The sequence below is a fragment of the Amblyomma americanum genome, chromosome 1, assembly GCF_052857255.1.
Source record: "Amblyomma americanum isolate KBUSLIRL-KWMA chromosome 1, ASM5285725v1, whole genome shotgun sequence".
In the NCBI taxonomy this organism is placed as follows: Eukaryota; Metazoa; Arthropoda; class Arachnida; order Ixodida; family Ixodidae; genus Amblyomma; species Amblyomma americanum.
Window position 1 is genome coordinate 486,920,223 of NC_135497.1, and position 27,338 is coordinate 486,947,560.

General features: G+C 51.6%; 2 pseudogenes; both read left to right on the forward strand.

Moving 5' to 3' along the window:
• The first annotated feature begins 1,732 nt into the window (after positions 1 to 1,732).
• LOC144116796 (U2 spliceosomal RNA) lies at positions 1,733 to 1,824 on the forward strand (annotated as a pseudogene).
• Positions 1,825 to 3,412: 1,588 nt separating this feature from the next.
• LOC144116797 (U2 spliceosomal RNA) lies at positions 3,413 to 3,504 on the forward strand (annotated as a pseudogene).
• The last annotated feature ends 23,834 nt before the right edge of the window (positions 3,505 to 27,338 follow it).

Genomic DNA, 27,338 nt, shown 5'->3' on the forward strand with positions numbered 1-27,338 from the left:
CCGCGTCCGCCGTTGTCTCCGCCGCCTGGTTCCTCTTTTTTTCTCGTCCGTGGTCTCGGTTTCCTGAGGCGTTCCTTGCACTCCTTTGCCCCCGTAGGATGCGCTTCCGTGCATAGCACACACCTGGGCTCACAGGAGTGTCCGTCCTCGATCACTGGCTCGGTGCATTTAGAGCAGACGACAACGTCAGGTGTCGGGCATACGTCCGCCCTATGTCCGGCCTTTAAGCATGTATAACACACTTGCCGCGATGATCGATAGAGGGAGCAACGTATCTCGCCGCTGTAGTAATAGACGTAGCGCGGAACGATCTTTCCCTCGAAGGTAATGACCGCGCTTTGGGATTTGCCAAGCATTCTTGCATAAAGTATTTTGACTCCTTGGGTACGTACCCGGAGATGCGATAGTAGTTCAGTTGGCGTGGTCCCAGCGTCCACTCCATGAATGACACCTTTGCACGAATTGTCCGGCGCGGCCACGTAAGCTGTCACTGCATAGTTCTTTGCAGCAAAGCGTAGACTTGAAATACACTGCACAGCACTGGCAGTCTCTATGCTTGGCGTGCTGAGTATAGCGATGTTGGATCCGTTGTGCAGCCGTGTAAGGAAGCTGCCTTCGTTGCAGATGTCTGGTTTTCCGCATGCTTTGGTTATAGCCCGGGCCATCTGATGCGTGCTCAGTTCGCTGATGTTGAGTCCATTCTTCGGTCTAAGGATGACTTAGAAGTCGTTTTTTGGCAAAGGAGGTAGTTTCTCTCGCCGAACGGGATTCCACTTGAGTTTGGGTTGACTCAGCGCTGAATTGTCCGCCGCGTCTGTCCCGGACTCTGGAACGGCAATCAGTCTCGAGTTCTGGTATTTGGCAGTGAACCATCCCCCGTTGTCGATTGTTCTCTTCTGCGAGAGGTCCGTAGCGGTGTCGGTAGCGTGGTCGGTAGCGTTGTCGGTAGCGTTGTCGTCCCTGTGAAGATTCTCTTCGAGCGGTGTCGTGGCTCCAGCCGACGCCGCCGCGTCAGCGTCCGCCATCCTCACGGGAGCGGCGTGAGCTGTAGCAGCGTTCCTTCGGGCCGACGGCCCGACGCCGCCTAGGCTTAGCGTGGAGTTCTCTGCCTTGGATTTTCCGACGGGCAGAAAATAGCGAAATCTGGACTCACGGATGTAAAGCGGGTATCCACGGATTCCGCTTGATCAGTAGAAAGCGATGGAGTACTCCATTTTCTACTGCGTTGATGTTTGCCGGGTGTAAGGAGGCGTCGAGGCAGGAGCACTTGCGAAGGGCGTTCTCTTCCTCTGGCCCCCTAGCGGCCTTTTCGCAATAACAGAAGAAGTCACTAATACTTGGGTTCAAAGCCCCGTGGGCAGTTTTCGGGTATAGAATATCTAATACGGGTCCCATTTGAACCCAACATATTTTTAGAAATGTGGCGGAGAGCATGAAGTTTGCTTCACTTCCGCCACCGGTTGGCCCGGTATTGCGCTGCCTCAGCAATCGACCTGCGGCATTATGGCGCGCGACTTTTCTATCCTATCTTTCTATCCTATCTTTAAACTCTCCTACTTTCTGCACGTGGTAGCTATAGTGGCTCAGCTTGAGCCAGTGGGCAGGCCTGTGCACTTTCAATATCGTTTTTCCTGGCAATAAGAAATGAAGAAGAAGTCACTAATACTTAGGTTCAAATCCCCGTGGGCAGTTTTCGGTTACAGAATATCTGATCCGGGCCCCAATTGAACCCAACATATTTTTAGAAATGTGGCGGAGGGCTTGAAGGTTTCTTCACTTCCGCCACCGGTTGGCCCGGTATTGCACTGCCTCCGGGATCGACCTGGGGCATTATAGCGCGCGTCTTTTCTATCCTATCTTTCTATCTTATCTTTAAACTCTCCTACTTTCTGCACGTGGTAGCGATTGTGGCTCAGCTTGAGCCAGTGGGCAGGCCTGTGCACTTTCCTTTTCTTTCTTCCTGGCAACAACAGAAAGACAGCCGCTATTGGGTTCGAAGCCCGTGGGCCGTTTTCTGTTATAGAATGTCTGATCCGGGTCCCATTTGAACCCAACATATGTTTAAAAATGTGGCGTAGGGCTTGAAGGTTGCTTCACTTCCGCCAACGGTTCGCCCAGTACTGCACTTCCTCCACGATCGACCTGGGGCATTATAGCGCGCGTCTTTTCTATCCTATCTTTCTATCCCCTCTTCAAACTCTCCTACTTTCTGCACGTGGAAGCGATTGTGGTTCAGCTTGAGCCAGTGGGCAGGCCTGTGCAGTTTCCGTTTCGTTTTTCCTGGCAATAACAGAAGAAGAAGAAGAACACGAAGAATAAGAAGAAGAAGAAGAAGAAGAAGAAGAAGAAGAAGAAGAAGAAGAAGTCACTAATACTCGGGTTCAAAGCCCCGTGGGCAGTTTTCGGTTACAGAATATCTGATCCGGGTCCCACTTGGACCCAACATATTTTTAGAAATGTGGCGGAGGGCTTGAAGGTTGCTTCACTTCCGCCACCGGTTGACCCGGTATTGCACTGCCTCAGGAATCAACCTGGGGCATTATGGCGCGCGTCTTTTTTATCCTATCTTTAAACTCTCGTACTTTCTGCACGTGGTAGCTATAGTGGCTCAGGTTGAGGCAGTGGGCAGGCCTATGCACTTTCCTTTTCGTTTTTCCTGGCAATAAAAGAAGAAGAAGTCACTAATACTAGGGTTCAAAGCCCTGTGGGCAGTTTTCGGTTATAGAATATCATATCCGGGTCCCATTTGAACCCAACATATTTTTAGAAATGTGGCGGAGAGCTTGAAGGTTTCTTCAATTCCGTCACCGGTTGGCCCGGTATTGCACTGCCTCCGGGATCGACCTGGGGCATTATGGCGCGCGTCTTTTATATCCTATTTTTCTATCCTATCTTTAAACTCTCCTGCTTTCTGCACGTGGTAGCGATTGTGGCTCAGATTGAGCCACTCGGCAGGACTGTGCGCTTTCCTTTTCGTTTTTCCTGGCAATAACAGACGAAGAAGAAGTCACTAATACTTGGGTTCAAATCCCAGTGGGAAGTTTTCTGTTATAGAGTATCTGACCCGGGTCCCATTTGAACCCAACATATTTTTAGAAATGTGGCGGAGAGCATGAAGTTTGCTTCACTTCCGCCACCGGTTGGCCCGGTATTGCGCTGCCTCAGCAATCGACCTGCGGCATTATGGCGCGCGTCTTTTCTATCCTATCTTTCTATCCTATCTTTAAACTCTCCTACTTTCTGCACGTGGTAGCTATAGTGGCTCAGCTTGAGCCAGTGGGCAGGCCTGTGCACTTTCCATATCGTTTTTCCTGGCAATAAGAAATGAAGAAGAAGTCACTAATACTTAGGTTCAAATCCCCGTGGGCAGTTTTCGGTTACAGAATATCTGATCCGGGCCCCAATTGAACCCAACATATTTTTAGAAATGTGGCGGAGGGCTTGAAGGTTTCTTCACTTCCGCCACCGGTTGGCCCGGTATTGCACTGCCTCCGGGATCGACCTGGGGCATTATAGCGCGCGTCTTTTCTATCCTATCTTTCTATCTTATCTTTAAACTCTCCTACTTTCTGCACGTGGTAGCGATTGTGGCTCAGCTTGAGCCAGTGGGCAGGCCTGTGCACTTTCCTTTTCTTTCTTCCTGGCAACAACAGAAAGACAGCCGCTATTGGGTTCGAAGCCCGTGGGCCGTTTTCTGTTATAGAATGTCTGATCCGGGTCCCATTTGAACCCAACATATGTTTAAAAATGTGGCGTAGGGCTTGAAGGTTGCTTCACTTCCGCCAACGGTTCGCCCAGTACTGCACTTCCTCCACGATCGACCTGGGGCATTATAGCGCGCGTCTTTTCTATCCTATCTTTCTATCCCCTCTTCAAACTCTCCTACTTTCTGCACGTGGAAGCGATTGTGGTTCAGCTTGAGCCAGTGGGCAGGCCTGTGCAGTTTCCGTTTCGTTTTTCCTGGCAATAACAGAAGAAGAAGAAGAACACGAAGAATAAGAAGAAGAAGAAGAAGAAGAAGAAGAAGAAGAAGAAGAAGAAGAAGAAGAAGAAGAAGAAGAAGAAGAAGTCACTAATACTCGGGTTCAAAGCCCCGTGGGCAGTTTTCGGTTACAGAATATCTGATCCGGGTCCCACTTGGACCCAACATATTTTTAGAAATGTGGCGGAGGGCTTGAAGGTTGCTTCACTTCCGCCACCGGTTGACCCGGTATTGCACTGCCTCAGGAATCAACCTGGGGCATTATGGCGCGCGTCTTTTTTATCCTATCTTTAAACTCTCGTACTTTCTGCACGTGGTAGCTATAGTGGCTCAGGTTGAGGCAGTGGGCAGGCCTATGCACTTTCCTTTTCGTTTTTCCTGGCAATAAAAGAAGAAGAAGTCACTAATACTAGGGTTCAAAGCCCTGTGGGCAGTTTTCGGTTATAGAATATCATATCCGGGTCCCATTTGAACCCAACATATTTTTAGAAATGTGGCGGAGAGCTTGAAGGTTTCTTCAATTCCGTCACCGGTTGGCCCGGTATTGCACTGCCTCCGGGATCGACCTGGGGCATTATGGCGCGCGTCTTTTATATCCTATTTTTCTATCCTATCTTTAAACTCTCCTGCTTTCTGCACGTGGTAGCGATTGTGGCTCAGATTGAGCCACTCGGCAGGACTGTGCGCTTTCCTTTTCGTTTTTCCTGGCAATACCAGACGAAGAAGAAGTCACTAATACTTGGGTTCAAATCCCAGTGGGAAGTTTTCTGTTATAGAGTATCTGACCCGGGTCCCATTTGAACCCAACATATTTTTAGAAAAGTGGCGGAGGGCTTGAAGGCTGCTTTACTTCCGCCACCGGTTGGCCCGGTATTGCACTGCCTCCGGGATCAAACTTGGGCATTATTGCGAGCGTCTTTTCTATCCCATCTTTCTATCTTATCTTTAAACTCTCCTACTTTCTGCACGTGGTAGCGATTGTGGCTCAGCTTGAGCCAGTGGGCAGGCCTGTGCACTTTCCTTTTCTTTCTTCCTGGCAACAACAGAACGACAGACAGACAGCCGCTATTGGGTTCGAAGCCCGTGGGCCGTTTTCTGTTATAGAATGTCTGATCCGGGTCCCATTTGAACCCAACATATGTTTAGAAATGTGGCGTAGGGCTTGAAGGTTGCTTCACTTCGGCCAACGGTTCGCCCGGTACTGCACTGCCTCCACGATCGACCTGAGGCATTATAGCGCGCGTCTCTTCTATCCTATCTTTCTATCCCCTCTTCAAACTCTCCTACTTTCTGCACGTGGAAGCGATTGTGGTTCAGCTTGAGCCAGTGGGCAGGCCTGTGCAGTTTCCTTTTCGTTTTTCCTGGCAATAACAGAAGAAGAAAAAGAACACGAAGAATAAGAAGAAGAAGAAGAAGAAGAAGAAGAAGAAGAAGAAGAAGAAGAAGTCACTAATACTTTGGTTCAAAGCCCCGTGGGCAGTTTTTGGTTACAGAATATCTGATCCGGGTCCCACTTGGACCCAACATATTTTTAGAAATGTGGCGGAGAGCTTGAAGGTTTCTTCACTTCCGTCACCGGTTGGCCCGATATTGCACTGCCTCCGGGATCGACCTGGGGCATTATGGCGCGCGTCTTTTATATCCTATTTTTCTATCCTATCTTTAAACTCTCCTACTTTCTGCACGTGGTAGCGATTGTGGCTCAGATTGAGCAAATGGGCAGGACTGTGCACTTTCCTTTTCGTTTTTTCTGGCAATAACAGACGAAGAAGAAGTCACTAATACTTGGGTTCAAATCCCCGTGGGCAGTTTTCTGTTATAGAGTATCTGACCCGGGTCCCATTTGAACCCAACATATTTTTAAAAATGTGGCGGAGAGCTTGAAGGTTGCATTACTTCCGCCACCGGTTGGCCCGGTATTGCACTGCCTCCGGGATCAACCTTGGGCATTATTGCGAGCGTCTTTTCTACCCTATCTTTCTATGCTACTTTAAACTCTCCTAGGTTCTGCACGTGGTAGCGATAGTGGCTCAGCTTGAGCCAGTGGGCAGGCCTTTGCACTTTACTTTTCGTTTTTCCTGGCAATAACAAAAGAAGAAGAAGAAGAAGACCAAGAACAAGAAGTCACTAATACTTGGGTTGAAAACCCCGCGGGCAGTTTTCGGTTATAGAATATATTATCCGGGTCTCATTTGAACAGAACATATTTTAGAAATGTGGCGGAGGGCTTAAAGGTTACTTCACTTCCGCCACCGGTTGGTCCGGTATTGCACTGCCTCCGGGATCGGCCTGAGGCATTATATCGCGCGTCTTTTCTAACCTGTCTTTCTATTATATCTTTGAACTCTCCTACTGTCTGCACGTGGTAGCGATTGTGGCTCTGTTTGAGCAAGTGGGCAAGCCTGTGCACTTTCCTTTTCTTTCTTCCTGGCAAGAACAGACGTACATACATACATACATACATACAGACAGAGAGACAGACAGACAGACAGACAGACAGACAGACAGACAGACAGACAGACAGACAGACAGACAGGCAGACAGACAGACAGACAGACAGACAGACAGACAGACAGACAGACAGACAGACAGACAGACAGACAGACAGACAGACAGACAGCCAGACAGACAGACAGCCGCTATTGGGCTCGAAGCCCGTGGGCCGTTTTCGGTTATAGAATATCTGATCCGGGTCCCATTTGAACCCATCATTATTTTAGAATTGAGGCAGAGGGCTTGAAGGTTGCTTCAGTTCCGCCACCGGTTGGCCCGGTATTGCACTGCTTTCGGGATCGACCTGGGGCATTATAGCGCGCGTCTTTTCTATCCCATCTTTCTATCCCCTCTTCAAACTCTCCTACTTTCTGCACGTTGTAGTGATTGTGGCTCAGCATGAGCCAGTCTGTGCACTTTCCTTTTCGTTTTTCCTGGCAATAACAGAAGAAGAAGAAGAAGAAGATGAAGAAGAAGAAGGAAAAGAAGTCATTAATACTTGGGTTCAAAGCCCCGTGGGCAGTTTTCGGTTATAGAATATCTGATTCGGGTCCCATTTGAACCCAACATATTTTTGGAAATGTGGCGGAGGGCTTGAAGGTTGCTTCACTTCAGCCACCGGTTGGCCGGTATTGCACTGCCTCCGGAATTGGCATGGGGCATTAGAGCGGCCGTCTTTTCTATCCTATCTTTGAACTCTCCTACTATCTGCACGTGGTAGCGATTATGGCTCGGCTTGAGCCAGCGGGCAGGCCTGTGCACTTTCATTTTCGTTTTTCCTGGCAATAACAAAAGAAGAAGAAGAAGAAGAAGACCAAGAACAAGAAGTCACTTATACTTGGGTTGAAAACCCCGTGGGCAGTTTTCGGTTATAGAATATATTATCCGGGTCTCATTTGAACAGAACATATTTTAGAAATGTGGCGGAGGGCTTAAAGGTTACTTCACTTCCGCTACCGGTTGGCCCGGTACTGCACTGCCTCCACGATCAACCTGGGGCATTATAGCGCGCGTCTTTTCTATCCTATCTTTCTATCGTACCTTTAAACTCTCCTAGTTTCTGCAGGTGGTAGCGATTGTGGCTCAACTTGAGCCAGTGGGCAGGCCTGTGCAGTTTCCTTTTCGTTTTTCCTGGCAATAACAGAAGAAGAAGAAGAACACGAAGAATAAGAAGAAGAAGAAGAAGAAGAAAAAGAAAAAGAAGAAGTCACTAATACTTGGGTTCAAAGCCCCGTGGGCAGTTTTCGGTTACAGAATATCTGATCCGGGTCCCATTTGAACCCAACATTATTTTAAAAATGTGGAGGAGGGCTTGAAGGTTGCCTCACTTCCGCCACCGGTTGACCCGGTATTGCACTGCCTCAGGAATCGACCTGGGGCATTATGGCGCGCGTCTTTTTTATCCTATCTTTAAACTCTCCTACTTTCTGCACGTGGTAGCTATAGTGGCTCAGGTTGAGCCAGTGGGCAGGCCTATGCACTTTCCTTTTCTTACTTCCTGGCAATAGCAGACAGACAGAAAGACAGACAGCCGCTATTGGGTTCAAAACCCGTGGTCAGTTTTCGGTTGTAGAATGTCTGATCCGGGTCCCATTTGAACCCAACACATTGTAAGAAATGTGGCGGAGGGCTTGAAGGTTGCTTCACTTCCGCCACCGGTTGCCCCGGTATTGCACTGCCTCAGGGATGTGCCTGGGGCATTAGAGCGCGGGTCATTTCTATCCTGTCTTTCTATCCTATCTTTAAACTCTCCTAATTTCTGCCCGTGGTAGCGATTGTGGCTCAGCTTGAGCCATTGGGCAGGCCTGTGCACTTTCCTTTTCATTCTTCCTGGCAACAGAGACAGACAGACAGCCGCTATTAGGTTCGAAGCCCGTGAGCCGTTTTCGGTTATAGAATATCTGATGCGGGTGCCATTTGAACCCAACATATTTTTAGAAATGTGGCGGAGGGCTTGAAGGTTGCTTCACTTCCGCCACCGGTTGGCCCTGTATTGCACTGCCTCCGGGATCGACCTGGGGCATTATGGCACGCGTCCTTTCTATCCTATCTTTCTACCCTATCTTTAAGCTCTCCTTCTTTCTGCACGTGGTAGCGATTGTGGCTCAACTTGAGCCAGTGGGCAGGCCTGTGCACTTTCCTTTTCGTATTTCCTGGCAATAACAGAAGAAGAAGTCACTAATACTTGGGTTCAAATCCCCGTGGGCAGTTTTCGGCTACAGACAGACAGACAGACAGACAGACAGACAGACAGACAGACAGACAGACAGACAGACAGACAGACAGACAGACAGACAGACAGACAGACAGACAGACAGACTGACTGACTGACAGACAGACAGACAGACAGACAGACAGACAGACAGACAGACAGACAGACAGACAGACCGTCGCTATAGGGTTCGAAGCCCGTGGGCCGTTTTCGGTTATAGAATATATGATCCGGGTTCCATTTGAACTCAACATATTTTTAGAAATGTGGCGGTGGGCTTGAAGGTTGTTTCACTTCCGCCACCGGTTGCCCCGATATTGCCCTGCCTCCAGGATTGGCCTTGGGCATTATAGCGCGCATCTTTTCTATCCTATTATATCTTTGAACTCTCCTACTATCAGCACGTGGTAGCGATTGTGGCTCGGCTTGAGCCAGTGGGCAGGCCTGTGCACTTTCCTTTTCTTTCTTCCTGGCAACAACATACAGACAGACAGCCGCTATTGGGCTCGAAGCCCGTGGGCCGTTTTCGGTATTAGAATATCTGATCCGGGTCCCATTTGAACCCAACATATTTTTAGAAATGTGGCGGAGGGCTTGAAGGTTGCTTCACTTCCGCCACCGGTTGGCCCGGTATTGCACTGCCTCAGGGATCGACCTGGGGAATTATTGCGCGCGTATTTTCTATCCTATCTTTCTATCCTATATTGAAACTCTCCTACTTTCTGCACGTGGTAGCGAGTGTGGCTCAGTTTGAGCCAGTGGGCAGGCCTGTGCACTTTCCTTTTCGTTTTTTCTGGGAATAACAGAAGAAGAAGAAGAACAAGAAGTCACTAATACTTGGGTTCAAAACCCGTTGGCTGCTGTCTTCTTGGACATCAAGGGGGCATACGATAATGTACTTCATGACGCCATCCTTGATGCCCTTGACGACATTGTCGTTGGCGGCCGGATGTATTCGTGGATTGGGAGCTACCTCAACGGCCGGTCTGTTTACATGTCTACGCCTGAATTGTAGACTACCCGTCATCAGGTTTGCCTTGGAGTTCCTCAGGGAGGAGTTCTTAGCCCAACCCTATTTAACGTGGCATTGATTGGACTGGTGAATGAACTTCCCACTAACATTCACATCAGTGCCTATGCTGATGATATCTGCATCTGGGCGTCGGCTTCGACACGTCCGCAAATGCGTGCGGGATTACAACGTGCCGTGTCATCTACTTCAAGGTACCTGCGGCGTCAGGGTTCGCACTTGGCAGCTGAAAAATGTGCTGTGGTCGCATTCACGCGCAAGTCTGTCTGCCTCTACCCGGTAACTCTTCAAGGGGTTGCAATACCATACGTCTCCCACCCCAGATTTTTGGGCATTATCACTGACCGCGATCTGTCATGGTCGAGGCATATAAACATGCTAAAGAAAAGGCTCACTCTTTTTTGCCATGTGCTTCGCTTTGTGGCAGGCATTAAATGGGGCCCAACGGAGCGCTCCTTGCTTCGACTTTACTATACCCTCTTTATTGGCTACATTCGTTACAGCCTTCCTGTACTCTCTAACATGAGTATTTCCTGCTTGCGGACATTAGAGAGTGTCCAAGCACAGGCGCTCAAGATATGCCTCGGATTACCACGTTGTGCCTCGAACAAAGGCAGGATTGAGGAATCTCGTGCGTGCCCAATATCGGTCTACTGTCACGCGAACCACTTCGTGTATATTTACGTGCGCGTACATGGCACCGGTGTCACCCGCTGACGAATATTTTCGGTGAGTGACAGGAAAGCAGTTTTGCACGCCCACTGCGCTTCCATCGCTCCGAATTGCCATCAGACTATGCCCTGCCGCATCATTCCTTGCAGCCCTCATGGGTAATCGCTCAGCCTTCAGTCTGCCTGCATGTCCCTGGCATAATCAAGAAGTCTGCGATGCCGGTTAGCGGACTGAAGCAACTCGCACTTGCCTACATCTGGTCAGAATACAACAAATGTGTGCACGTCTACACGGATGGATCTGCGTCTCCAAATGCATCAACAGCTGCTTTCGCAATCCCTGCACAACAGACGACCCGCAGATTCATTTCGGGACACAAGTCTACTTCAACCGCTGCAGAGCTTGTGGGCATTCGGGAATCGATTCGCCACAACTGCGGAGAACCGCCTCAGGAGTGGTGCAATTTCGCCGACTGTAAACCTGCGCTACATATTTTAGGATGCTTCCGACGTCACACAGCCTACCAAGCTCTGGCTCTTGATATCATTAGTCTCGTATCATTTGCTGAGGGAAACGGCCACCGTATAGAGTTTCAGTGGATCCCCGGACACTGCGGACTCGATGGAAATGAAACCACCGACGCTGAAGCAAGGAGCGCCTTCAGCAGTGGCCTGCGTACAGCTGTACCGTTCTCTATAGTGGACACAACTTGTCTCCTTTCGTAATTGATGAGAAGGGCGACGGCTAGGCACTGGGCCCTTGCCAGACAGCCTCCACATCCGCCTTAAACGGCTAGATCCGACGATGACCTTTTCAGTTCCTCGCGGAATACCTCGCCCTATTGCATGCGTTATCCGTAGACTACGTTTAAATATGGCATTCACGCGCAAATACTTGCACTTAACAGGACAAGTGGACTCCCCGGAATGTACCACATGTGGCGTGCTAGAGACTATAGAACATGTTTTAGTGGCGTGTCCAGCGTATGCGTATCCAGCGTATCCTCGGCGCTTGGCCAGATAGACTGTAAAGGCAACGCGAGCGCTCTCACACTTTTTGAGCGACACGGACCTTGTCTCGCGTTTGTGATGTCAGAAAGTGTGCCTTTTTTCTTTTTTTTAAAGTTGTTTTTCATCTGCCTCCTCCCATTATCATCGTACCCCATCGTGACCTTCTTTTATCTCCTCTTCCCGTCCCCCAGAGCAGAGTAGCAGGCCAGATATTTATTTTTCAGGCCAACCTCTCTGCCTTTCTTATCAATAAACCCTCGCTCTCTCTACCGTGGGCAGTTTTCGGTTATAGAATATCTGATCCGAACCCATTTGAACCCAACATAATTTTAGAAATGTCGCGGAGGGCTTGAAGGTTGCTTCACTTCCGCCCCCGGTTGGCACGGTATTGCACTGCCTCCGGGATCGACCTGCGGCATTATAGTGCGCGTCTTTTCTATCTTATCTTTAACCTCTCCTACTTTCTGCACGTGGTAGCGAGTGTGGCTCAGTTTGAGCCAGTAAGCAGGCCTGTGCACTTTCCTTTTCGTTTTTTCTGGGAATAACAGAAGAAGAAGAACAACAAGAAGTCACTAATACTTGGGTTCAAAACCCGTGGGCTGCTGTCTTCTTGGACATCAAGGGGGCCTACGATAATGTACTTCATGACGCCATTCTTGATGCCCTTGACGACATTGTCGTTGGCGGCCGGATGTATTCGTGGATTGGGAGCTACCTCAACGGCCGGTCTGTTTACATGTCTACGCCTGAATTGTAGACTACCCGTCATCAGGTTTGCCTTGGAGTTCCTCAGGGAGGAGTTCTTAGCCCAACCCTATTTAACGTGGCATTGATTGGACTGGTGAATGAACTTCCCACTAACATTCACATCAGTGCCTATGCTGATGATATCTGCATCTGGGCGTCGGCTTCGACACGTCCGCAAATGCGTGCGGGATTACAACGTGCCGTGTCATCTACTTCAAGGTACCTGCGGCGTCAGGGTTCGCCCTTGGCAGCTGAAAAATGTGCTGTGGTCGCATTCACGCGCAAGTCTGTCTGCCTCTACCCGGTAACTCTTCAAGGGGTTGCAATACCATACGTCTCCCACCCCAGATTTTTGGGCATTATCATTGACCGCGATCTGTCATGGTCGAGGCATATAAACATGCTAAAGAAAAGGCTCACTCTTTTTTGCCATGTGCTTCGCTTTGTGGCAGGCATTAAATGGGGCCCAACGGAGCGCTCCTTGCTTCGACTTTACTATACCCTCTTTATTGGCTACATTCGTTACAGCCTTCCTGTACTCTCTAACATGAGTATTTCCTGCTTGCGGACATTAGAGAGTGTCCAAGCACAGGCGCTCAAGATATGCCTCGGATTACCACGTTGTGCCTCGAACAAAGGCAGGATTGAGGAATCTCGTGCGTGCCCAATATCGGTCTACTGTCACGCGAACCACTTCGTGTATATTTACGTGCGCGTACATGGCACCGGTGTCACCCGCTGACGAATATTTTCGGTGAGTGACAGGAAAGCAGTTTTGCACGCCCACTGCGCTTCCATCGCTCCGAATTGCCATCAGACTATGCCCTGCCGCATCATTCCTTGCAGCCCTCATGGGTAATCGCTCAGCCTTCAGTCTGCCTGCATGTCCCTGGCATAATCAAGAAGTCTGCGATGCCGGTTAGCGGACTGAAGCAACTCGCACTTGCCTACATCTGGTCAGAATACAACAAATGTGTGCACGTCTACACGGATGGATCTGCGTCTCCAAATGCATCAACAGCTGCTTTCGCAATCCCTGCACAACAGACGACCCGCAGATTCATTTCGGGACACAAGTCTACTTCAACCGCTGCAGAGCTTGTGGGCATTCGGGAATCGATTCGCCACAACTGCGGAGAACCGCCTCAGGAGTGGTGCAATTTCGCCGACTGTAAACCTGCGCTACATATTTTAGGATGCTTCCTACGTCACACAGCCTACCAAGCTCTGGCTCTTGATATCATTAGTCTCGTATCATTTGCTGAGGGAAACGGCCACCGTATAGAGTTTCAGTGGATCCCCGGACACTGCGGACTCGATGGAAATGAAACCACCGACGCTGAAGCAAGGAGCGCCTTCAGCAGTGGCCTGCGTACAGCTGTACCGTTCTCTATAGTGGACACAACTTGTCTCCTTTCGTAATTGATGAGGAGGGCGACGGCTAGGCACTGGGCCCTTGCCAGACAGCCGCCACATCCGCCTTAAACGGCTAGATCCGACGATGACCTTTTCAGTTCCTCGCGGAATACCTCGCCCTATTGCATGCGTTATCCGTAGACTACGTTTAAATATGGCATTCACGCGCAAATACTTGCACTTAACAGGACAAGTGGACTCCCCGGAATGTACCGCATGTGGCGTGCTAGAGACTATAGAACATGTTTTAGTGGCGTGTCCAGCGTATGCGTATCCAGCGTATCCTCGGCGCTTGGCCAGATAGACTGTAAAGGCAACGCGAGCGCTCTCACACTTTTTGAGCGACACGGACCTTGTCTCGCGTTTGTGATGTCAGAAAGTGTGCCTTTTTTCTTTTTTTAAGTAGTTTTTCATCTGCCTCCTCCCATTATCATCGTACCCCATCGTGACCTTCTTTTATCTCCTCTTCCCGTCCCCCAGAGCAGAGTAGCAGGCCAGATATTTATTTTTCAGGCCAACCTCTCTGCCTTTCTTATCAATAAACCCTCGCTCTCTCTACCGTGGGCAGTTTTCGGTTATAGAATATCTGATCCGAACCCATTTGAACCCAACATAATTTTAGAAATGTCGCGGAGGGCTTGAAGGTTGCTCCACTTCCGCCCCCGGTTGGCACGGTATTGCACTGCCTCCGGGATCGACCTGCGGCATTATAGTGCGCGTCTTTTCTATCCTATCTTTAACCTCTCCTACTTTCTGCACGTGGTAGCGATTGTGGCTCAGCTTGAGCCAGTGGGCAGGCCTGTGCACTTTCATTTTCGTTTTCCTGGCAATAAAATAAGTAAAAGAAGGAGTCACTAATACTTGGGTTCAAAGCCCCGTCGGCAGTTTTCGGTTGTAGAATATCTGATCCGGGTCCCATTTGATCCCAACACATTTTTAGAAATGTGGCGGAGGGCATCAAGGTTGCTTCACTTATGCCACCGGTTGGCCCGGTATTGCACTGCCTCCGGGATTGACCTGGGGCATTATAGCGGGCGTCTTTTCTATCCCATGTTTCTATCCTATCTTTAAACTATCCTTCTTTCTGCACATGGTAGCGACTGTTGCTCAGCTTATGCCAGTGAGCAGGCCTGTGCACTTTCATTTTCGTTTTTCCATGCAATAACAGATGAAGTAAAAGAAGAAATCACTAATACTTGGGTTCAAACCCCGTGGGCAGTTTTCGGTTTTAGAATATCTTATCCGGGTCCCATTTGAACCCAACATATTTTTAGAAATGTGGCGGAGGGCTTGAAGGTTGCTTCACTTTCGCCCCTGGTTGTCCCTGTATTGCACTGCCTCCGGGATCGAACTGGGACATTATAGTGCGCATCATTTCTATCATATTTTTCTATCCTGTCTTTAAACTCTCCTACTTTCTGCACGTGGTAGCGATTTTGGCTCAGCTTGAGCCGGTGGGCAGGCCTGTGCACTTTCATTTTCGTTTTTCCTGGCAGTAACATAAGAAGTAAACGAAGAAGTCACTAATACTTGGGTTAAAACCCTGTGGGCCGTTTTCGGTTATAGAATATCTGATCTGGGTCCCATTTGAACCCAACATATTTTTAGAAATGTGGCGGAGGGCTTGAAGGTTGCTTCACTTCCGCCACCGGTTGGCCCTGTATTGCACTGTCTCCGGGATCGACCTGGGGCATTATAGCGCGCGTCATTTCTATCCTATCTTTCTATCCTATTGTAGCACCCTTTCTTGGGCGACGCCGACAACCCGGCTAGCGCGCGCCACCCTGCGAAGAGAATAAAGACGGCACCTGGTCGTGACTCGTGCAGCCACGGCTGGCAGTTCTGTTCTGGTGTCGGCTCGTAGCAGAGGTCTCGTTTCCTTCGCTGCTGAGGCGTTAAGCCTACATTGGTGACCACTGACGAGCAATGACCGATCCGCAACATCCACGCAGAAGGATTAGCGTCCGCAGGACGTCTCGTCGCTGCAGGTTCACCTTCCACCTTTCTGGCCCCAGAACCCTTAAATTTGGTTCCACCAGGTTGAGGCGCAATTTTGCCTAGCCCGCATCACTTCGGAGACGACGCGCTACTACCATGTTGCCTCAAGCCTCCCTCCTGACGTTGCCGGTGAGCTCTCTGACGTTCTCTCCACCCCCATGGGTGCTACTCCATATCAGCACCTGAAAACCAAGGTGCTGGAGAGATTTATGCCGTCGGACCGCACCCGCGTCCAGCAGTTCCTTACCGGGGAAGACCTCGGCAACCAGCGCCCCTCCCAGCTTCTGTGCCGCATGCAACAGCTTCTCGGGGTGCGCGACATTCCCAACCACTCAGCGTTGCTTCGAGAACTTTTCCTCCAACGCCTTCCGCAGTTCATCCGCCTCGTCCTTGCGGCGGCCGGTGACGTCACCCTCAACCACCTGGCTGAGCTCGCAGATAACGTTCATGAGGCCAACTCCCCGTCCGTCACTGCTGTTTTGCCGCCAAGAGACCCAGCGATTTCGCGCCTTGAGTCCTGTCTCGAGGAGCTTGCCGCCTCATTCGCCGCACTCCGGAGCTGACCTCTGGAGACCAGTCCGTCTCGTCTTGATCATCGCGCTCTTTCGCGCTCACGTCAAGATCGGAGTCCCAGCCCTACATCTCTCTGCTGGTACCAGATGCGTTTTCGCCACCGGGCCACGAAGTGTACATCGCCCTGTTCGTGGCCGGTAAACGCCCGCCGAGCTCACTAACGGTGGCGTGTGGTTCCCCCAGTCATTCGAGCCGCCTGTTCATGGTCACTGACAAGTTCTCCGGCACCCGGTTTCTTATTGGCACGGGCGCGGAAATCAGCGTGGTTCCACCGACTAAGGCAGATAGTTCCAAGCCATCAGGACTGTCGCTCCGTGCTGCCAACGCCTCGTTTATACCCACGTATGGGCTACGATCTCTCACCCTCGACTTCGGCCTTCACCGCAATTTTCGATGGGCCTTCGTCACCGCATACGTGGTTCGCCCGATCATCTGCTCAGACTTCCTCTCCTACTTCGACTTAGACGTCAGCGTGCGGCATCGTCGCCTTACCGACGGTCTGACTCATCTCTCCATCTCATGAGTCTCGTCCGACCTTGCTCCCATGGGCATTCGTACGCTGATACCATCCTCTCAGTTCGAAAAAGTGTTGGCGGATTTCCTGGAGCTCACTAATCCATGCAACCTCACTCAGGCGCCTAAACAAACTGTGAGACACCACAACGTCACCCGGGGTCCACCCGCAGCTGCTCGACCGCGCCGCTTGTTTGGAGACCGTCTAGCTATCGCCAAACGTAAGTTTGACCACATGCTGGAGCACGGCATTATACGCCTGTTGTCCAGCGCGTGGCCGTCTCCGCTGCATCTAGTGCCCAAGCGTGATCCCGTTGACTGGCGTCCCTGCGGCGACTATCGGGCGTTGAATTCCAGCACTGTCCATGACAGCTATCCGCTGCCCCACATCCAGGACATTACATCGCGCCTCGCCGGCTGCGCAATTTTTACCAAAGATGACCTGGTTAAGGCGTATCACCAAATTCCCATTGAACCCGCCGACATACCTAAGACCGCCATCACGACGCCCTTTGGTTTGTTCGAGTACGTCCGGATGCCTTTTGGACTACGCAATTCGGCTCAAACCTTCCGGCGGTTCATGGCTGAGGTCACGCGGGGCCTACCGAGTGTATTCGCGTACCTTGACGATGTCCTCATCGCCAGCCATACACCTCATGATCATGAGCAAGACCTACGTGCTTTGTTCAAGCGTCTACAGCACTACGGCCTGGTTGTGAATGCCTCCAAGTGTGTTTTCGGTGCTTCTGAGCTCGAGTTTTTGGGTCATCACATATCCTCAGAGGGTATCCGCACTCTCGCGTCCTACGTCCAGACCATCGAGAATTTTCCCCTGCCCACAACCCTGTGCCTCCTGCGACAATTCCTGGGGCTGGTGAATTTCTCCCGCCGCTTTATCCCGCACTGTGCAGAGCTACTTCGTCCGCTCACCGACCTCCTCCGGTCAACCGCTGGCCCGTCTTACGGAAACTCTTGCTCATCAGAAGCCCAGGCCGCCCTTACTGCCGCGAAGCAAGCAGTCGCAAACGCTGTGCTTCTAGTCCATCCGCGCAACGACGCCCCTACGAGATTGATGGTGGATGCCTCCAGCGTGGCCTTCGGAGCCGTCTTACAGCAGTACATTAACTCCGAGTGGAGACCATTGTCTTTTTACTCTCGGAAGCTACTTCCTGCTGAGACCCGCTACAGAGTCTTCGGTCGAGAGCTCCTAGCCATCTACTCTGCTATTCAGCACTTTCGCCATTTTGTAGGAGGATGCAAGTTTCACGTGCTAACCGATCATAAACCGCTGGCATATGTGTTCCGGACCAACTCATCGAAGTACATGTCACGTGAACTCCGTCAGCTCGCTTATATCTCGGAGTTTACTACCGACATCCGGCATGTGAAAGGTGCAGCCAATACCGCCGCTGACGCCTTCTCTCGTATAGTCGCGGTAGACGCTCCATCTTCCACCGTCGGCCGGGCCGCATTCTCTTCTGCCCAGCAGAATGACGATGAGCTCGCCGCTTTTCGAGCGAACCCTCGTTCTCTCCGATTACGGCTTGTGCCCCATCCTTGCTCGCCTGAGCGCTTGTGGTGAGATGTTTCAACAGACACTCCTCGCACTTTTGTTCCGGCTTCACTACGTCGCCCTCTCTTCCATTCTCTCCATGACATATGCCATCCAGGCATTCGGACTACACAGCGCCTTCTCACCCAACGCTATGCTTGGCCCGGAATAAGCGCTGATGTGCGTGCTTGGACGCGCCGGTGCCTACCCTGTCAGTCGACAAAGATCTGTCGACATACCAAGACACCTTCCCAAGCCTTTCCACCCCCTGGCCGTCGTTTCGACCATGTTCATGTCGACATCGTGGGCCCTCTACCCATCTCTCGAGGCTACCGCTATATCTTGACCATAGTCGACCGCTTCACTCGCTGGCCGGAGGCAGTCCCCATTCGTGACATCACCGCAGAGACTGTTTCGCGCGCCTTCATTTCTGCGTGGGTATCTCCATTTGGTTGTCCTGGCACTGTGACAACCGACCGTGGACGCCAGTTTCAGTCCTCCCTGTCTGCTTCCCTTAATAATATTCTCGGCGCCAGGCATTGCCGTACCACTGCATATCACCCGTGTGCTAACGGCATGGTGGAACGCCTTCGCCGCCAATTGAAGGCAGCCCTCGCTGCCCGCCTGAATTGCACCTCCTGGGTCGACTCCTTGCCCCTTGTGCTGCTTAGTCTAAGGGCCGTCATCCGAGAGGACTTACAGTGCTCAGCTGCAGAGCTCGTGTATGGTAGTGCTTTGCGTCTTCCAGGCGACTTCTTTACATCCCAGCAGCTTCCAGCCCAGCCCCAAGAACTCCTCCAACGCCTGCTGGACTGCGTTAAAGACCTCCGGCCTACTCCCCCACGTCCGTCCCGCCACCATACCATTTTCGTACACCCCTACCTGGCCACTTCGACCCACGTTTTTGTGCGCCGCGACGCTGTCCGGGCTCCACTCACACCGGCTTACGACGGACCTTTCCGCGTTCTCCGCCGCACCTAGAAAACCGCCACCATCCTCCAAAATGGCCGCGAAGAGACCGTCAGTCTAGACGGCCTTAAACCGGCTTACATGGAGACCGCCCTGGAACGACTCCGAGCGCCACCTGACCTAGTGCTCGAGTGCCATCGCCGGCCCTCCATCCGTTTCGACTTCCAGTGTAGGCGGGGGGCCCTGTAGCACCCTCTCTTGGGCGGCGCCGACAACCCGGCTAGCGCGAGCCAGCCTGCGAAGAGAATAAAGACGGCACCTGGTCGTGGCTCGTGCAGCCAGGGCTGGCAGTTCTGCTCTGGTGTCGGCACGTAGCAGTGGTCTCGTTTCCTTCGCTCCTGAGGCGTTAAGCCTACACTATCTTTGAACTCTCCTACTATCTGCACGTGGTAGCGATTGTGTCTCTGCTTGAGCCAGTGGGCAGGCCTGTGCACTTTCCTTTACGTTTTTCCTGGCAATAACAGAAAAAGAACAAGTCACTAATACTTGGGTTCAAAGCCCCGCGGGCAGTTTTCGGTTATAGAATATCTGATCCGGTGTCCCATTTGAACCCAACATATTTTTAGAAATGTGGCGGAGAGCTTGAAGGTTTCTTCACTTCCGCCACCGGTTGGCCCGGTATTTGAATTGCCTCAGGAATCGACCTGGAGCATTATGGCGCGCGTCTTTTCTATCCTATCTTTAAACTCTCCTACTTTCTGCACGTGGTAGCGATTGTGGCTCAGCTTGAGCCAGTGGGCAGGCCTGTGCACTTTCCTTTTCGTTTTTTCTGGCAATAACTGAAGAAGTCACTAATACTTGGGTTCAAATCTCCGTGGGCAGTTTTCGGTTATGGAATATTTAATAATAATAATAATAATTGCTTTTTGGGGGAACGCAAAATGGCGCAGTATCTGTCTCATTTATCATTGGACACCTGAACCGCCCCGTAAAGGAAGGGGTAAAGGAGGGATTCAAAGAAGAAAGGAAGAAGAGGTGCCGTAGTGGAGTGCTCTGGAATAATTTCGACCACCTGGGGATCTTTGACGTGCACTGACATCGCACAGCACATGGGCGCCTTAACGTTTTTTCTCCATAAAAACGCAGCCGCCGTGGTCGGGTTCGAACCCGGGAACTTCGGATCAGTAGTCGAGCGCCCTAACCACTGAGCCACCGCGGCGGGTTATAGAATATCTGATCCGGGTCCCATTTGAACCCAACATATTTCTAGAAATGTGGCGGAGGGCTTGAAGGTTGCTTCACTTCCGCCACCGGTTGGCCCGGTATTGCACTGCCTCCGGGATCGACCTGGGGCGTTATAGCGCGCGTCGTTTCTATCCCAACTTTCTATCCTATCTTTAAGCTCTCCTAATTTCTGCACGTGGTAGCGAGTGTGGCTCAGCTTGAGCCAGTGGGCAGGCCTCCGCACTTTCATTTTCGTTTTTTCTGGCAATAACAGAAGGAGTCACTAATACTTGGGTTCAAAGCCCCGTGGGCAGTTTTCGGTTATAGAATATCTGATCCGGGTCCCATTTGAACACAACATATTTTTAGAAATGTGGCGGAGAGCTTGAAGGTTGCTTCACTTCCGCCACCGGTTGGCCCGGTATTGTACTGCATCAGGAATTGACCTGGGGCATTATGGCGCGCGTCTTTTCTGTCCTATCTTTCTATCCTATCTTTAAACTCTCCTACTTTCTGCACGTGGTAGCGATTGTGGCTCAGCTTGAGCCAGTGGGCAGGCCTCCGCACTTTCCTTTTCGTTTTTTCTGGCAATAACAGAAGAAGAAGAAGTGACTAATACTTGGGTTCAAATCCCCGTGGGAAGTTTTCGGTTATAGAATATCTAATAATAATAATAATAATAATTGGTTTCTGGGGGGAAAGAAATTGGCGCAGTATCTGCCTCATATATCTTTGGACACCTGAACCGCGCCGTAAGGGAAGGGATAATGGAGGGAGTGAAAGAAGAAAGGAAGGAGAGGTGCCGTAGCGGAGGGCTCCGGAATAATTTCGACCACCTGGGGATCTTTACCGTGCACCGACATCGCACAGCACACGGGCGCCTTAACGTTTTTCCTCCATAAAAACGCAGCCGCCGCAGTCGCGTTCGAACCCGAGAACTCCGGATCAGTAGTCGAGCGCCCTAACCACTGAGCCACCGCGGCGAGTATAGAATATCTTATCTGGGTCCCATTTGAACCCAAAATATTTTTAGAAAGGTGGCGGAGGGCTTGAAGGTTGCTTCACTTCCACCACCCGTTGCCCCGGTATTGCACTGCCTCAGGGATGGGCTTGGGGAATTATAGCGCGGGTCTTTTCTACAGGCAGGCAACTCCTGAGAAGAGTTGGCCACAGAGTGGAAACCACAGCTGATCCGGACGAGAACATTCCGGACGAAATCCGGCAAACCCTCAGAATCTGCCCACTGCCGCGCAACATGGACCCCAACCTACACGCGGCCAGAAGACAAGCAAGAGCAGAATACGTGGAGAGACACCTAGCCACGCAGGAAAACACGGTTTACACGGACGCAGGACTATATCCGAGGGATAGACGCAGCAACATCACGAGAGTGTAGGTGGCGGTCGTAGACCACACGGGCGACACGATCAGCTGCGCATCCGCGAGAGGACGTACGGTGGCAGAAGGGGAGGAGATCGCTGTGGCGCTTGCAGCGGTCGGAGGCTACCGCAGAAACAAGCCATAGATTATAATAACGGACTCCAAAACGGCCTGCAGACGATATCAGCAAGGAAGGATCTGCAGGGAGGCCCTACGCATCCTCCTCGGCGCGAGAGCCTCGGGATTCAAAGCGAAGCAAAAGGTCTTCTGGGAACCGGCACACACCGGAGGCGAGGGCAACTCGAGGGCTGACAGCCAGGATCGCGAGATCACGCACCGAGCCTTGCTGACGGAGGACCTCGAGAACCCCTCGATGGTGGACCCGACGTACGCAGACATCCTAAATCACTACAGAGGCTGCAGGTTCAAGTATCCCCCGCCCCACAAACTCCTCACACAGCAAGAAGCGGTCAGCTGGAGGAGGCTGCAGACTGGCACCTTCTTTAACTTACACGTACTAAGCAAAATGTTCCCCACCCAGTACAGCGACAGCTGCCCCTGGTGCGGGGACGTCCCGACACTTTACCACGTAACATGGGAGTGTAAACACAATTACACCTTCCACAAACAGACTAACCCGAGTGCGGAGCAATAGGAGGGCCTGCTCACCAGCAGCGAGCTCACCGCCCAAAGGGCATTGGTGCAGCACGCGTGCGAGGTGGCCAGGACCAGTGGAGCCCTGGAATGAGAGACCACCCTTGCTAAGGAGCCCCCGACGGCGGCGGCGGCTGCGGCAAGTGCCAAGACGCAGCTGCAAGGACACTCTCCGGAACTGACCAAAAGAATTCAATAAAGTTTTTCATTCATTCATTTCTAACCCATCTGTCTATCCTATCTTTAAACTCTCCTACTTTCTGCACGTGGTAGCGATTGTGGCTCAGCTTGAGCCAGTGGGCAGGCCTGTGCACTTTCCTTTTCTTTCTTCCTGGAAACAACAGACAGACAGACAGGCAGCCGCTATTGGGTTCGAAGCCCGTGCGCCGTTTTCTGTTATAGAATTTCTGATCCGGGTCCCATTTGAACCCAACATATTTTTGAAATGTGGCGGAGGGCTTGAAGGTTGATTCACTTCCGCCACCGGTTGGCCCGGTATTGCACTGCCTCCGGGATCGACCTGGGGCATTATAGCGCGCGTCTTTTCTATCCTATCTTTCTATCCTATCTTCGAACTCTCCTACTTTCTGTACGTGGTAGCGATTGTGGCTGTTACGTTTCGCCTACGACGCGCGGTATATCCGGCGCGGATGCAACGGACGCCGCGGCTTCGTTCAAAGTGGCGGTCATTTTGGCCCGTTCAGTTCTGCCGCAACGCCTCCCGCCAAGCACGTCCAGGCAGGTTTCAATGCCACGTGTCTTCGTGTGTGCGCGTGTGTGTGTGCATGTTGGTGCCCACGCTTGTCAAAGCGCGGCAGCCGGGGAGAGGAGCTCCCCAACTGGGAGGCGAGGAGGTCTGACCGGCGCCGGCCCGGCGGACGCGACACGTCACGTCTCAACATGTCCGTGCGTCGCCGTCTCGTGCGCTTCATCCCGAGCCGTTCCTTCTTGCCCTCGACTCCGAGGGTATAAAGGCAGCTGCCCCGGACGCCAAAGAGAGACTGATTTCTTCCGTCGAGTAACGTGGTCGCCCTGACCGGCTGCTCTTTTGCGATGCTAGAATAAACAAGTTGTTCTGTTGGCAGTCGACTCATCCTTTGCAAGGACTTTCGGATGTTTCCAGCTGTGCCCCAGGCCGCCGGGCCAACGCTACCCTTGGGGCTTGCAACCCATTTGCAACAACTGGTTGCCAGCGGTGAGATCGCGACAACGGAGGCCAGCAGCGAAGATGTGCGGTCAACTGTATGCTGAGCAGCACAACGACCATCCGGAAGCAGTGCAACGAGCCCTGTGTGATGACTGGTTGTCTGCAGCGGAACGACTGCGCTGAATTCTTGGCTGCGAGATTTGGTGAGTGCGGGACTTTCTTCTTCTGAGTTTTGCCAGGCTTTTGTTAGTGTCAGAAACAGAGCTGGTAATTGTGTTGTCGTTGCTGCCGGGTTAGTTTGCGGCAAAACAATAGTAGGCAGCAGAGAAAGCAGCATTCGGAGCAGCCATGGATTTGAAGTCGTTGCGCGAACCGAAATTGCTGGAGCTTGCAAGAGAGTTGGGTCTGGATGTCTCAGACAAACTCAGAAAACCAGAACTGCTAAGAGCTATTCTTGAGTTGGAGGCTGAGGATGACGAGCTGTCGGAATGCCTTGAGACCATTGAGGAGAGGGAGCAAAAAGAGAAAGACGAGCGCGAACGTAAAGAGCAAAAAGAGGAGCGCGAACGTAAAGAGCAAAAAGAGAAAGACGAGCGCGAACGTATAGAGCAAAAAGAGAAAGACGAGCGCGAACGTAAAGAGCAAAAAGAGAAAGACGAGCGCGAACGTAAAGAACAAAAAGATAAAGAGAAAGAGCGCGACCGTCAACACGCTTTGGAAATGAAGCGTCTCGAGGTAGAGATGGAACGCGCTCGTAATGGAAGTCAGGCACACGGTGCAGGAGAACGAGTATCGTTCAAAATGACTGACCTGATGCGGCCGTTTAAGCTTGGAGAGGACATTGGTTTTTTCCTGGTTAACTTTGAGCGAACGTGCGAGAAGCAGGGGATCTCTCGGGAAACGTGGCCACAGCGCTTGCTCACTTTGTTACCCGGCGAGGCGGCCGACGTAGTCGCTCGCTTGAAGAGAGAGGAGGCAGAGGATTTCGACCAAGTGAAATCGAGTCTGCTAAAAAAGTACAGGCTGTCAGCGGAGGCGTTCCGTCGGAAGTTTCGGGAAAATAAAACAGGCAGAAGTGAGTCATATACAGAGTTTGCCTACAGGCTTATGTCAAACATGCAGGAGTTGCTCAAAGAAGAGAAAGCGTTTGGTGACCACGAGAAAATTCTGCAGTGTTTCGGGCTAGAACAGTTTTATAGTCGGTTACCTGAGAACGTGCAGTACTGGGTCTTGGGTAGGCCAGACGTTAGTACAGTGGCTAAAGCCGCCGAGCTAGCCGAGGAGTTTGTGGCGCGTCGGGCTCGCGGAGCTAAGGACGGTCAAAAGGGTGAATTTGGCTCTAAGTCTCAGAGGCCGAAGTTCACACCCATGAGAGCAAGGGGGGACACACGTAGTGCGGATGCGAGTGAAAGCAGTCCGACCGAACGTAAGGAGACGGCGGCAGCCGAAGCCGAACGCAGAAAGCGGTTCGAGAGGTGGAAAGCGCGCGTGTGTTACACGTGCCAGAAGCCGGGTCACTTTTCGGCGCAGTGTCCAGAAACAAAAAACAAAAGTCGTGTTTTTGTCATTATGCAGCACTGACGAGAACATGAAGCTTCTCGAGCCTTACATGCGAGACTTCCTCGTGAACAGGAAAGAGTGCCGAGTGCTTCGTGATTCCGCAGCTACAATGGATGTAGTTCACCCCTCTTACGTAGAACCCGATATGTTCACGGGCGAGTGCGCATGGATCAAGCAAGCCGTGGAAGCTCATAGCGTGTGTCTGCCCGTAGCAAAAGTGCTTAATGAAGGACCTTTCGGAGCAATTGAGACGGAGGCCGCAGTGTCATCTATGCTGCCCCCCCAGTACCCGTACCTATTTTCGAACAGGTCCGATCACCTCCTGCGCGAGAAGGGGCTTTTCTTTGGTGAGGCTAGCGTTCAGGCCTTAACCAGATCGAGATTTCGGGAGCTCGCTGCAAAGGCGGTAGTTGCGGGGCCGACGTTGTCGAACAATGATAAAGGCTCGGAGGCGCAGCAAGCTGATATTCAGAGCACGTCCGAACTGAATAAATTTGAGCCTGTAGCGTTGAAGGCACCAGGTACTGGAGAGGAAATGCCCGACACGGGAAAGTTAGAAGAGCTATCTGCAGATTTGCTCATCGCGCTTACGTCAGATGGACTTAATAGGTTGCTAAAAGTCAGCCGGTCGGCTTTGATAGCCGAGCAAAAAAAGGATGGCAGCCTAGAAAACATGCGCTGCAATGTCAAGGAAAGTATCGCCAAGAAAAATGCTCGTTTTGTGGAAAGAGGTGGGGTCCTGTACGGGAAGTATCTAGACCGCAGAGGAGTGGAGCTCGGTCAGCTGATCGTGCCTCAGTGCTACCGTCAGGATCTGTTGCGCTGGTCGCATGGCGGTTCGTGGTCCGGACACCTAGGAGTTAAGAAGACTAAGGACCGTTTCTTGCAAGAGTAGTATTGGCCAGGGAGTTTTCGTGACGCAGAACACTTTGTGAGGACATGTGACACCTGTCAGCGGGTTGGTAAACCAGGGGACAAATCGAGGGCGCCGTTGAAGTTGGTACCTATCATTACGGAGCCTTTTAGACGGCTCGTTATGGATACAGTGGGACTTCTGCCGGTAACAGCCACGGGGTACAGACACATTTTGACTGTGATCTGCCCAGCGACAAAGTTCCCTGAAGCAGTGCCGCTTAAAGAACTCAGCTCAGTTGAGATAGTCAATGCACTACTGTCCATATTTGCGCGAGTTGGTTTTCCTGCGGAAATCCAGTAAGATCAGGGCACAGTGTTTACTAGCGCTTTGACGACAGCCTTTCTCGAAAGGTGTGGGGTAAAGCTGTTACACAGCTCAGTGTACCACCCACAGTCGAATTCTGTTGAGAAGCTCCACTCCGTCATGAAGCGCGTGTTAAGAGCATTGTGTTTTGAACAACAAAGTGATTGGGAGCTGTGTCTGCCTGGGGTGATGTTTGCATTAAGGACCGCGCCGCATGCGGCTACGGGGTTTTCGCCAGCTGAGCTGGTGTACGGTCGCTCGCTGCGGTCTCCGCTTCGCATGCTTCGAGATTCGTGGGAAGGCAGGGGCGACGACCCAGTCGTGGTCGAGTACGTGCTCAGGCTCCTTGAACGCTTAAGAAGGGCACAGGAGTTGTCAGGTGAAGCAATGGCAAAGGCCCAACAGAGGGCCAAGGTTTATTATGATCGGACAGCCAGGGCCCGTCGTTTTGAGGTGGGCGATGAGGTAATGGTATTGCGCACATCGCTAAAAAACAAACTCGACGTGCAGTGGGAGGGCCCAGCACGGATTGTTCAAAAACTGTCGGACGTTAACTACGTGGTGAGTCTGCCAGGAAAACGGAAAGCACAGCAAGTTTACCACTGTAATCTGCTCAAACCCTATAGACAACGGGAAGCAGTGGTGTGTATGATGGTAAACGTTCCCGAAGAGCTTCCGGTCGAGCTTCCGGGACTAGGCTCAGTGACGAACAGGGAAGACACTGATCAGGTCATTAGTGACTTACTCATTAAAGCACCGCTGTCGCCTGAGCAGAAACCCGAACTACACCAACTCTTACAAGATTTTCAAGTTCAGTTCTCTGAGAGGCCTGCTAGGACTTCTGTCCTTACTCATGAAATAGAACTTACCTCCCCAGAGCCAGTACAATCCAAGGCGTACCGGGGGTCACCCCGCCAGCGCGATATTATGGAGGCTGAGGTAAAGAAAATGCTACAGCTCGGTGTTATTGAGGCGGGTGAGAGTGAATATACCTCCCCTTTGATTTTAGTTGAGGTACCGGGCAAGGAACCTCGTCCTTGCGTCGGC